Below are 12101 nucleotides of genomic sequence, written 5' to 3' on the forward strand. Positions count from 1 at the left end.
GTTGCAAAAGGTTCAGATTGCTTTTCCAAAATTCATAAATCAGTTTCAGTTATCACGAAATTTGAAGTTTGGGAACAATAATGAGTTATTTATAAGCAAAAAAAAATGAATCAGGATTATGCAGTCCAAAGCACCGTTTGCACTTTTCAGCTAAAGCTCATCACGTGTTAAACCACACTTTGATCTCTGCCATAACAAAATGGGCAAATTTAACTGCGAATATTTGACGAAAGACAATCCACTATCACCAGGGTCAAAAATCAAAGAACAAGAGTTATATAATAGTAGCTGAGAAAGCAACAACTTTACAGAGTACAGAAAACCTGGTAATACTAATATTTACACTTGCAAAGCGTGAGGATGTATCATTGGCGGTTTAGCAAGCCCATAAACATACTAGCAACCGAAACAGAAGAGTTACTATTTACATCTGCACAGCTCAGAAAGCAACAAACTTATGTACAAATCTGGGGCCATTGCCCCTCCCTCTACCTTAGGTCAAATGCCTAGGCCAGGAGCTTACAAAACTTCCACCCGAGGTGGAGAACGTGTGGTGACTACAACCCATGGTGTGTATTAACTTGCATACTATAGAAGGGCATTGATGCCACATATAACCTACGCTAAAAGCTGTACACCTGCATGGATGTATCACAAACTCCATTAAGAACAAAACAGATGGTCTCTAGCAATACAGCAACACGGAACTCTCACTTACGCTGTACAAGTTAGCCCGCCGCCACTTTATGGAATCAAAACGGGTGCTCTTCAACCGCTCCTCTTCCATAGAGACGATGGCGATATGACCATAGCTTAACCAGCCTCCTCATGAATGAAGTCTATGATTGAGAAGGCCCGGAATATTTGTATGCAGATTCTTTCTTGTGTGCAGGATCCAGGCTGTGAGAAATATACAAAACGTAAGAATAATGTACCAATAACAGTAAATGTTCAGCAACACTTAGCTCGGTCAGTGCGAAACCAGGTTACTGCGAAGGGACAAATCAGCTGCATTATTTTTCTTTGGCCCGAAATATATTGTTAGGACCTCCACAGAACATCGAAGGTATTCCTTAATATTATCTTTGTTACTGTCGACAGGTAATTCTTTTAAAAGAATAACATTACAGATGGATTGTCCAATATATTACAAGCTTGGTTTATACTCCCTCCGTGTTACATCTTATATTATGGGATGGAGGGAGTAGAATTCAATTGTATAGTTCTTGCACGGTTTAGCTTCACCATAGATCATTGTTGGTAACATAAATGTGCATGCAGTGTCTAAAATGTGAAGTGCCTACTGCCAACTGCAAGCTGATAAGCACTGACAATACATGTTACTAAAGAGCAAATTCTACTCCCTCTGTCCCATAATATAAAATGTGAAGATAAGCACTGACAATACATGTGAATAAAGAGCAAATTCTACTCCCACCCTCCCATAATATTTAACCACTTGACCTACTACATACATAGAATAAACTGATACATATCGACAGCCTGTTGAGGACAGAAATGAACGAATTTAAGAAATCAGGAAGACAGGAAAAGCAAAGTCAATAGTCCATTATGATGGTTGTAACTAAATGATGTATGCCTGTATCTATAGACTGTTTCCAGCAGTATTTGAGAACGGGCAAAAACTCACCTGTTTCTTAGCCCAAGAAGTGCATAATGTACAGCACGAGCAGAAGCTGATACTGGGGCTACTGCAGCAGCTGGAGCTCCACATATTGCAGTAGCCAACACTGAACCAGGGCCACCCCCACGATTATAAACCTTGATAGGATTGCCAATCAAAGCAGAAGCTGTCCTTCCAAGCCCATCAGTTAAACTTTCATAGGCCTGGACAAATTTTGAGTGAATATTAATAACATTAGGCAAGAAATGAACCGTCTTATATTATGTTAGGCTTCAGAACTAGATAGAGTTCAGAGATATTAACAGGAACCAATTTTAAGGTCCATTTCTAACAAAACAAAATAGATCGAAACAAGACATTAGCAATGCAGGTGCCTCCTGAAGATTTAATTGTCTTTTATTGAACAGGAGATGCTTTTATCACGCAATTCAGACAATACCTGCTTCAACCCTTGATGTGCACCTTCAGGCTGGTTGGCTCTTATATTGTCTTTGGGTTTTCTTGCTTCGCGCGAGGTTGAAGGAGGTGGAACAGCTGTAAGTGCACGTTCTGTCTTCGAAAGCAAATCATGAGCTCCCCCTGCTAAATGGACGCCAAGCCCTACAGCTTCGATGGACACACTTCTGATGAAAGCAACCGCACCTGTCAAACGGCATGTAAGACTGACAATATTTCTTGCAACACATGTCATCAGTAACTAATTGATTTATTAATATAATAACATCACATATTATTAACACTTCAACAGAAATGTTAGATAATTGTTCATATCAGTGTCGTAGAATAGTGTAGATCTAGCTTACCTCTTTGCATTCCCTTGAGCAACTTGCGGTCCTTCTTGTAGCTTTTGAATGGTAGTGAAACCAATTTCTTAGTGCCTGAACCGACAGCAACTAATGATTTTATAGGTGGGAGCCCTTTTAACAATTTATGGACCTACACAAGCAGCATATTGTCAATTCAGGTGAGGGCAGGATTTCTTTTTGCAAGACAAAGCAGATTTACAGTTCTCTTTATTTTGCAGAAGTACATATGCTTTGACATGAAGCACTGCATATTTAATCTGTGTTTCTTTATGATATCGAGTGTATTAAGTATGTACATGTCCATGTATACAACAATAAGCATGTCTAAATGTACAGTTGTGCATGGGGAAAATCAGGACCTGATTTTTGGAAATGTCCTCCAGCCACTCCGCAGCTACTGTTTCACATATACTGTTCCACCCGTAAACACCCATTGCAGAAACATTCTTAAGCTTCAAATCAATTCCCTGCACACAAAAAATATTTCAGGGTTGTCTGTTGGTACACAGATAATCATCAGTGAACTAACTGCTCTAAAGTATTTCTTATGCAACAACGAATTACCTTCCATGGAAGGATGTTGAGAAGTTCTGCATAATTTCCTTTGCCAAGTGCAATAGGATCAAACTGGCGAGGAATATAATTAATATGCAGAACCAGAGGCTTCACGTCAAATTTCTGGCACCATAGAAAAATATTAGATTGTTCACTGAAGACAAACAGAGCCCAGCTGGCTATTGCTTACTAGTGCAAAAAATGAAAAAACGGAAGAACTCGATGACTGTTGGCGTTCGTATTTTTTTTAGTATGCCAGGTTACTGGGTGCAGAAAGTTCTCATGTGATCCCTATGAAGTCCCGTGATTAAGAGGGAAACAGTCATTGTAAGTTCAAATACCTGAAAGAAAGGAAGTAATGCCTCATCCACAATTGCAGCGCTTCCATATGTTGTGCTGTCCATACCAACAATCTCATTTTCGTAAGACAGATGAGGGTTGCTGTTGCTAGATTCATTCTGGAAGAAACTGATGAGGAAGTTCAGTTGCCCCTGATCAAGATGTAATTGAAGAGGCAAAATCTCAAGGCATAACCTGAAGAAAGATGCAAGAGAAGAGGGTTAATCGACACACTGAGGGAGCATAAAAGGTGTCAGATAGGAGTTGAAAAATAGCCAGCATAATTCCTTGGAACTACAATTTAACACTAAAGTATGGCAGAGACACAAATTAGTTATAAGTTCAAAGGTCTAAAGAGCAACAATGCTTCATAAACAACCAACCAAATATGCATGAAGAATATGGATCTGCTATCTGGAACTTTTCTCAGAACTTCCAAAGCGTTAACAATATGCACAAGCAACTATAATAGTGGAATTGGGTCAAAACGCTACATCAGATTAGATCCAATTACTACGTATAAATTATGTCTGCTATAGAACTGTTAAAATGACATGTTCCATATATCCCTTACATTAGCCAAGTATACAACTTAATCTCACAATGTTCTGCAACCAACACATAGGTTACTTTACTACAATCCACCAGATTAAAGGATGTCTTGCATGTAATATGTATATGTATGATGTATATGGGATACCCTTACAGTAATATTTACCTTTAACCATTTGAATATGTCTAAGTATCGAACGAAGGACGAACACAGTACAGAGCACAGAAACAAGGAAATATCTTTTCCAGTAGATTAATTCGTTGTGTATGCAATCTAGTGCTGCACATACCTGTAGTCTTCCAAAGGAGCCTCTGGTTCAGGCCTTACAGACTCCAGTTCTAACTTGAATGCAGGGGAGCAAGATTCTCTTGGGTAGTCCTTCGAGTCATAGCATCCAAGAACCTTTTAAAAAAAAGACAGAAGTTTAGCATTAATTGGTGATAAAAACAATTTATCAAGGAAATTTAGCCAAAAAAATGTGTACCATTTTCCATGGAGCATGCGTATTTTGGTCACAGAGATTTAGGTCCTGGGCAGAGATGGCTAACTTAGAAACAGAAACATCCCCATCTGGATACATATCAAATTGCATACTGAGCCCTGACACGATAAATTCCAAAGAAGAACTCCTATCTCTTCCATTTGAGCATGTACGGCTAGTTAAATCGTTCTCAGCTAATGACCAGTCATCTCCAGCATACATTCGCCACTTAACATCTATATCATGAATAAGAATCTGGCCTTTCAGATTGCAAGATTCATCAGAATTCAAGTTGCGAACAGCATGATCACCTTCTTGTTGGAACACATGCCCTCCATGCAGGTTGTTCCTTTTTGAGACATGGTTTTCAACTATCGTCAAGGGAGTATTGCTGTACCATCCACCATCATCGCAGTCCACGGCTTTACAAGCATCATCACCAGATGTGCACTGATGGTTTACTTTACGAGATGATGATGATGAATTCAGAAGATCAGGCATATAATAAGAGTCAATGATGTGGTCAGGACAGGAGTTCTGCTTTTGTGGTATTTGAGCAGTACTGTCTGCTGGAGTGACTAATGATGATGCAAGCGAAATTTGCGAAACACAGGCATCAGTTGCCTCAGGGTTAATCATACTCATCTCATACTCAACATTCACTTCACTGTTACTAAATGAGTTATGACAATTTCTGTCCCAGAAATTGTAGGTTGTGTTGGCCTGGTCACTGTAAAAAGCATTATCAATTATGTCATCAAGCAAACCGTCAGACTTGGTCTCTGCTGAATCTGCGAAGCTGTCAGTGCTGTTCTCTGACATATCTGATGCATCACTGGCCATATTTTGCGTGTTTGCCTGTTGGACAATATTCCACCTAGATTGGAGATGAACTAAGGCATCCCGCATATCTGGAGCATATAGCTTCTGTAATTGAGAAACCAAATGGACAAGGCCATATGTTGAATCACGGCAGGTACCAATATCAAATTGTGACTCGGATATTTCAAGCTTCCAAAAGGAAGTATCAATTCGTAGAGCAGCTTCAACGAATGTATTATGGCCAATCTTAGCATAGCCCATTTGACGGAGGTAATCCACATCATAACCGCAAGTAACATTTTTTGAACCAGATGATCCACAGATGAGAAACCCGAGATCTCGTAGTTGGATGTCAAAATCAGTAGCTGCGGAGTCTGATGCAGATTTGCTATGAAGTTTAAATGAAGAGGCAGCTAAAAGGCATGAAAAAGACTTGCAATCTGGAGCTTCAGCACCGAGTGTAGAATTTTTCCGGTGAGGTTCATAGCTCAGAGCAACATCAGCCAACTCAAGGAAAAAGATGACCAAAAAGGTTCACCAGCCTGTGAACTATTTGTGCTACTACTATTACTGGATTGTTCAGATCCACTTGAACCTGAACTGAACAGCAAAGATATTGCACTGATCCAATCCATTCGTCCACCAGGTGCCACAAGTGTCCCAGAACGAACATTGACAGAAGTATAATTCTCTTGTAGCTTTGGGTTCCTGATGTGGGTCAGAGAACAGCCAGCAGTTCCGAAAGACAATACATTGTTCCCTTCACCGTCACCCCGCTGACTAGCGGAGTCCTTGCAAATAACTAGTTGAAAATCTTTGCTTTCTTCACAAGTTTGATCATCTGTACCACTAACAGAACCCCAAAGGTCACCTTCACCATGATTCACCCAAAGAAAACTGGAATTATTGACCCCACCAACATTAGAAAATGAGCACAGAGACAATTTTGAAACGGACAACTTGAGGCGATTCCAGGAGCCTTCTAGTTCTGTCTGCAATGAAGGACTAACTTCCACAGTTTCATCCAACTCAGTGCAAATATCCAACATGCTGCATTCAAAAATGACAGATGTTTGAATGGCAACTTCGCTGTTTTTGTCCTTGCCATTTTCAGAACTGCCTGTTGCTACATCTGACAGCCCATCAACTATGAGATCTAGCAGCTGATTTAGTTGTCCACAATCCTTCTTATTGAGATGAACTGAAACACAAGGAAGTTGAACATGCAGCAAGAATTCAGTGCTCTGAATGAGCTCCTGGCGTATAGTAAAACTTGACTCTACAAGATCTTGTGAAGTTGTAGAAGAGGCAACGCCGACCCATTTGTTATTTTCTTTCTGAGTAATCTTCTGGTCGTGTAGGTTTGGCAAACTCCATACTTTGTTCACCATCTCAGGGCAAGTTACAGGATGACTTTTCCGGATCATTCTAATGCTGGAGTCATGATATTCGGATCTAGTCACCGATAAAATCTTCAAAGCAGAGAAAGTTTGCCTGCTCAAAGAGCCGATTCTACCATCCAATACACCGACAGGTTTAATGAAGTAGATGTCAAAGTTCCCAGTAGCCAAATGGAGTGAAGTAGATGGTGTGCTCGGATGACCATCATTAGATCTTTCATTTCGAAGTGGGGAAGGGGCTTTCTGAGATAACGTGTGGTCGAGGACAAGGAATTTATCCAAGATGGACGGGCGACTTAAATCCCAAGAGGGCTCGTAAGGAAAGCAAAGAATGATTCTTGCATGCGATGGGGCTATCTGAACCTTCAGGCTCTCGCTGGACGAAGTATTAGCCAATTTGCTGTTTTTTTCATCACCATCCCTGTGAAGTTTATGCTCTCCATGAAGATCAGACTTAACTTTACTGATAAATTTCAGTACCATGTATACTGTATGGAAGTGCACCCACAAAATCAAAGGAGCCAAATGAATTGACAGTGAAGTTGAGCTTCCTGAGTTGCCATCTTGATCCGTGTTACTGACATCATAATGGAATGTGCACTCACCAAATGTTTTTAGTAGCTCAACCTTAATGAATTTATCTGAATTGTGAGAAAAGCGTCCAGCTGTTTCCACCCAGTAATCTTGAGCAGCAAATGGGAATTGAGGGAGAGCAGCTTGAACTTCTCTACAGAAGTTATTATTTAAGAAAGCAGTCCCAAGGTGTGAGTGGGTTGAATTAGTATTTTCAGTACTGTAGTATTCATCAAGCTTCATGTGGGCAATCAATGCCTTGAAACCTAAGTTTCTGGGATATGTCTGCGGACATCAGAAAAAAAGATTCAGCATCAAGCTTCATAACACTTCAATGATACATGAACTGAGAACAAGTACTGGAGGAGGGAAAAAGTACCTCAAGTTCAAGATGGATGTTCTGACACTTGGCTTCAAGATGGTGCATATTTAAGCTGGAAGCAGTAGCAGGAGACATCATTGATTGTTCTATCTGCCCAGAGGAGAGGCAGCTCGAAAACATTTCGGAACTTCTCATATCATGGAATAGACTGGTAGAAGCACTCGAATCGCCCGCATCCATTTCATCATTTAACAAAAGAATAACAGATATCTCAGCGATGGAAGCCCGTACGGTTTTCTCAATCGGTGGTTCTGTTAGGAAGGAAAAGAGAAGTAAGTCCTGATATATAGAAGTTCAGATAATTTAATAAGAAAAGGTAAAATACTAAACCACTTGCACGATTCAAAATTATTGCATTTATTGCTACTGCACTGTTCATACCAGACAACCAAATAGAATATGAGGCATAAAGCCATAACAAATAAACATTACATACCTTTAGGAACTTGATCTGATCCAGAAGCTAAAGTGGATGCAAAAGTAATAGCGTTGAACACTGAACACGTCCAGTCCCATATGCCACTATTTCCTAAATTTGTCTGGGAGTTCCTCAGTTCTTCAAAACATTCAAAGAACTGATCAATGCTGTCAAAGATAACAACAAATCAGTAATCCAATTAGGCTAGTCCAAATCTCCTTTTCTTTCTTTTTGCCTAAAAATGGGATGCTTCTCTTAATAATGGTAAAAACAAACACACGTAGCAAGAGATAGCCTCTTACAGGATAAGTATATAATTAAAGACAGTTGGAAAAAGGAAAGGAAAACTATGCTAATGTTAAAAAAGAGATCTGCCACATTTGATCACTAAAACCCCATGAAACATACCAAAGCTGCAGAGAACTATTCTAGGAACTGATGCCAGCAGGCAGTGATTTCGGTAAGTTACAATTTTAATGACGGTAGGACATCTAGAAGACAGATGATAAAGTACAAGACAAGAAGAACAAAAGGAACGAGAGGAAAAATTCGCTGTAACCCCCCAAACATGTATTACAATAGTGTGAAATTGAGGAGCAAAATTTCTGTAAATCGTATATCTAGTTAAACATTCGTAAACCATGGATGCAATGTGGCATAGCAACAGCATCTTTTAATTTTTACTACAATGATCTGATAACAGCTATCTCAAAAGTATACTTGTTTAAGGGGTTAATCATGTGAGCTGAAGTAAACTGGAAGATGATAGACACATAGGTACAACGTACATCATTAGGAATTTCAAGGGATTTAACAAAGAAACAGACCTTTCATCACAATCTGAATCAGGGTCGCCTTGATCCTCGTGAACAACTAGCTCCGGAATCCAATCCTGAATCACATGTGCCTTAGTTAGGAAAGAATCCTGATATTTATCTTGCCTGTCTTGTGAAAGTGCGATCTGATCCAAATCTTCCCTGTTGGCCATCACTGATTTCGAAGCGTTGAAGGCAGATCTGGAGGTGTTCAAGGACATATCTGCTGTATTATGGGCAGAATTATGTTCACCTTGGTTCCTATGCAGAGAATCCAACACGTAGATGAACCACTGGATACTGCTGATTTGTAACAACAATTCTAACGAATCAACAGATACATCTGCATCAATTTTCTTAAGGTTCAAGCATCCATTACTCCATGGGATGCTTAAGTTCAATGTCCCCGAGAATCCACCAATGGGGCCTGTCAAGACCGAGGTAGTACTATGACCTGATGAGATGTCAGCTGCTGCTCTATCCGAATTATTCTGAAGCAATACATCGACATGATCCATCTTCAAGAACTCAATCACCGCCTCATGGAACGTTACAAAATTATTCAGCTTGACAAGCCCATCTGTTGAAAGATTGGTTCCAAATTCTATCTCTTTAACCCGGAAAACTAGTGATCGGTTGAATTCCGAGACCTTGTTATCCAAACTTGTCTGAGGATCAAATACAATATATGTATTCTTAAACTTGATCTTGAAGTTTGTCAGGAACCACTTGACAGCATTGGCTATTCTCTTAACGCCTTCATCCACATCTCGAGATGCAGATGTAGAACAGTGTTTATCGGATTCATTTCTGTTGGTGTTGACCGATGTCTGCGTGCCACTACTATTACCAGAAACAGAGCACTCGGCATCTACAGGTGGAACTTCACTAGGAACAGATGGAGCAAGGACAAGCTCCAAGTCTTCCACTACAATCTCACAACTCTTCAGCTGTAGAGGAAATTTAACCAGCAGGGATTTTATCGATCCTTCTTTCACCATGAAAGGAGACCTTGATAGCTGAAACAGAAAAGGAAATTTAACTAAAATATTTTTTGTAACGTAAGAGGCAAATGAACAGTATGAAATCTAACAAACTGCAAGTTTAGATACATCAGTTTTGCGGGGGAGCATGTGCACAAGATAGCACTACAGTTTTCTAAGGCAGTAAGTACCAGAACAAATCAGGTGTCAGGTTGATAGATAGGGATTGAACACTGTTAACTGCAGAAGCTAGAAGAACATCATCTAGCTTCATGCCCTAATTAACAGGTATGTTATCCACAACTAGTGCTCAGCATGCGGCCACAAATTCTCCAGTCTGAAAGTATTTTAGGTTAGTCCGATTCAATTGAAGGAACTGCGAGTAGCCACGGAGACCTCACCAGACTAATCCTAGAGTTGTAGATACAAACTGCACTCCAAGAATCCTATACTCCTAAACTACAACGAGACAACAGCTACGACAGGAAAAACTCGCCATCCTGATTAGTGAAATCAACGAGTTACCCCTGCGGCAAAATTCTAGTAATAAATTGACCTAAAAGGGCGAAATTCTACCAAAATTGGGCATGTAGCATCGTTCCAGTATCCAATTGCAACCAGAACCAGATGAAAGTGAATTAGTTCGTCCAACTCCCCACCACCCTACTACTACAGGCAACCTGTCTATTTCAGCACCAGAATAATTCGATTCTCCTCAGCAGTCAGCAGGCGGGGGACTAATCGCGACGGGATGCGCTCTAATTAAACCCAACCCACCGCGTCTAATCGGTCGAACGCGGAAACCAGCGCCCTAACTAAACCCAAGCGGGACAGAGAGGGGGAAATCGGGACGGACCTGGGCGTTGATGAACTCGGCGTTGAGCGCGAGGTCGGTGAGCTCGAGCGTGCCGCGGGTGAGCTGGAGGTCGAGCTGGTCGAGATCGAGGTCGCCCAGGAAGAACTCGCCCAGCCCCTTCTTCAGCACCGCCTTGCACATCCGCTTCATCACCGCCCCCACCGAGAACCCCCGCAGCAGCCCCATCCTGCCTCCCCCGGCAGACGCGAATCCGCGGCGTCGGCGGCGCCCGGCGGCGAGCGGGGCGGCGGGGACGAAGTCGCCGGAGGACGGCGGCGCGAGAGAAGGAGGGGTTGCTTCGGTTGCGGCAAGTTTTATACGCCGCCGCCGCCAGGGTTGGTGACTTGGTGTCTCCCTCGGTTTTATTCGACTTGTTCTTTAACTATAGTCCGTATACAATGTCTTTTCTTAAAGTTTGCTCTTTCATGTTTATTTATAGTTTGTTTGAACATAAAGTATGCATGAATTAGCTATTTCTTATTAAATAATGTAAAGGAACTAACTACTAAGGAATAAAATATATCTCTACTATTAAGAGCAAACTGGTGAATGCCGCAGTGTCACATTTTCAGGATGGACAATAATACCCCCACGTCTTCAATTCATATTTCCTCCCTCAAACCACCCGGTCCGCACTCCTCAAAAATAGCTAACCATCTTATCTTATCTTGCTAATAGGAATAACTACCTTGATGGAGTTATCACAGTTTGACTCAATTTACCACACGCATATCATCATGGCAACCCATCGTTTCCGACTCTGGTGGCGTGGCATCGCCGCACCGATGGGTGGGACCGCCGAGCGCAAATGCGGAAGGTGTAGCAGTGCGAGTCGGCTTTTCCATGGTGCGTGCACGTCGCGGCCGCCGGTAGCTCTTTGGATGAACGGGGCGACTAAATTTTTTCGGCTCTTTGGATGGAGAAGGGAGGGAGTAGATCAAGGGTTAAGCAGCGACCATGGCGTGTGGTCTACCGCGTACGCCTCATTTGCCGTGCGCAAGAGAAATTGAGAAAAGAGATGAGAATAGCTGGAAACATATATTTGGCTTGTGTGTTTACTATGTGTAAATCGTGTTGGAGTTCTGTACCATTTTTTATGGGTAATATCAGAAATTAATTTCGTATCATATAAAAAATATGACAATGTTAGAAATAAATTGCTATCATATGAATTTTTTTGTTGTGCCATGAGAATGGGAAAGAGCGGACAAAAATGAACGGTAAAGTTTGTGTATTATAAACCAATTTTACGGTTCAAACTGATCTATTGAATGATTCTGGTTAATGCCATATTAATTTCCCATTCTATCCTGCACAGAACTACATCGAGGTCGACCTTGTTTTTGCTTATAGTCAGGTCACCGAAGCTATCCATTTGTGGTAAAGGAATATTTCCAAAAATAGTAATAGTGGGCCCGCGTGGGAACCAAAGGAAAGCACGGGCAACTCTTTAACGACGGAGTAACAACCGTG

General features: G+C 41.2%; 1 pseudogene; it reads right to left on the reverse strand.

The window, feature by feature from the left end:
* Nucleotides 1-310: 310 nt before the first annotated feature.
* Nucleotides 311-10814, reverse strand: LOC124707752 (annotated as a pseudogene).
* Between the last annotated feature and the right edge of the window lie 1287 nt (nt 10815-12101).

Source organism: Lolium rigidum, chromosome 1 (assembly GCF_022539505.1).
Source record: "Lolium rigidum isolate FL_2022 chromosome 1, APGP_CSIRO_Lrig_0.1, whole genome shotgun sequence".
NCBI lineage: Eukaryota > Viridiplantae > Streptophyta > Magnoliopsida > Poales > Poaceae > Lolium > Lolium rigidum.